The following is a 2038-nucleotide window of genomic DNA, read 5'->3' as shown; positions in this document are numbered from 1 at the left end:
AAGTTCACAGAAATGTTGCTATATTAGGTAACTTTCTTGGGGTAAAGTAGGAACATGTTGGAAGTTAAGCAGTTATCTTAGGTTAGTTGTCTTTTTCTTACTCCCTTGTTATGGTCTCTTTGAAATGTTCTTTTATTGTATGTTTGTTTTCTTTTTAACTTTTTTTTTCATACAGTTGATTTAAAAAAGAAGGAAAAGTTAAAAAAAAAAAAAAAAGAAAAAGAAAAACAAGGGAAAAAAAAAGATGTAGTGCCCCCTTGAGGAGCCTGTGGAGAATGCAGGGGTATTCGCCTACCCCACCTCCATGGTTGCTAACATGACCACAGACATAGGGGACTGGTGGTTTGATGGGTTGAGCCCTCTACCACAGGTTTTACCCTTGGGAAGACGGTTGCTGCAAAGGAGAGTCTAGGCCTCCCTATGGTTGTGCCTAAGAGCCTCCTCCCGAATGCCTCTTTGTTCCTCAAATGTGGCCCTGTCTCTCTAGCTAAGCCAACTTGAAAGGTGAAATCACTGCCCTCCCCCCTACGTGGGATCAGACACCCAGGGGAGTGAATCTCCCTGGCAACGTGGAATACGACTCCCGGGGAGGAATGTAGACCTGGCATCGTGGGACGGAGAACATCTTCTTGACCAAAAGGGGGATGTGAAAGGAAATGAAATAAGCTTCAGTGGCAGAGAGATTCCAAAAGGAGCCAAGAGGTCACTCTGGTGGGCACTCTTATGCACACTTTAGACAACCCTTTTTAGGTTCTAAAGAATTGGGGTAGCTGGTGGTGGATACCTGAAACTGTCAAACTACAACCCAGAACCCATGAATCTCGAAGACAGTTGTATAAAAATGTAGCTTATGAGGGGTGACAATGGGGTTGGGAAAGCCATAAGGACCACACTCCACTTTGTCTAGTTTAGGGATGGATGAGTAGAAAAATAGGGGAAGGAAACAAACAGACAAAGGTACCCAGTGTTCTTTTTTACTTCAATTGCTCTTTTTCACTCTAATTATTATTCTTGTTATTTTTGTGTGTGTGCTAATGAAGGTGTCAGGGATTGATTTGGGTGATGAATGTACCACTATGTAATGGTACTGTAAACAATTGAAAGTACGCTTTGTTTTGTATGACTGCGTGGTATGTGAATATATCTCAATAAAATGAAGATTAAAAAAAAAAGAGCATGTTATAAAAGACTGGGGAGATACAAACTCATTTTGTGAAAAATTATACATATTTATATGTAAAAAAGCTTAAAGCAGATATATCAGGAATAGGTGGGAAGGAGAGGAAAATATGCATGTGTTTTTGTTTTTCACTTGTTCTAACTTATCTGTATCTTCTAACATTTCTTTAGTAAATTTGTATTACTTTGGTAATTAGAAAAAAAATTTAACAAAACTGAAAAAACAAAATACTTTCATGAATTTCAGAATTCATGCAAAAGTTAAATCATTGTGTGCATTTTTTTAAAAAAAGAAATAATGTAACACCTATACATTCCACTAATCCTTGCCAAAAATTGTTTACTATTTCAAGATGCATTAACTAAAGTGTTTTAAACATTTAGCAATATTCTAACAAGTTTAAACCTATATTTTTTAGTAAAATGTTATAAAATGTTTTCCTCAATAATCAATGTAAAAGCAAAATGATTAAATTCATGTAATAGGTTATAAGTTGCTAAACAAACATTTAAACAGTGTTATAAAAATTAAAAACTTCTAACCTTTTGGTTACTAATGTGCATAACATCAAACAACGTAGTGCTACTAGTTATAATTTGTTATTTTTAAAGTGTTATCTGTCACAAAAACAGCCAAATTTCCTTGTAAGTTACATTGTTAACTCTAATGCTTCTCTAAAAGTGCTTGCAGTTAGCTACAAGTCAAAGCATCATCTTCAACAACAACAAAGAAACACTTTTAAAAAGAAGCAAGCTATAAGGGTGTCAACCACATCACATGGATGTGCTTCAGAAGTAAATGGACACATGCTGTTACTGCAAACACCTTTTACTACAGACACCTTTGCCTCTGCCTGCC

This window comes from Choloepus didactylus, chromosome 2 (assembly GCF_015220235.1).
Source record: "Choloepus didactylus isolate mChoDid1 chromosome 2, mChoDid1.pri, whole genome shotgun sequence".
In the NCBI taxonomy this organism is placed as follows: domain Eukaryota; kingdom Metazoa; phylum Chordata; class Mammalia; order Pilosa; family Megalonychidae; genus Choloepus; species Choloepus didactylus.
This window is presented reverse-complemented; position numbering follows the sequence as displayed.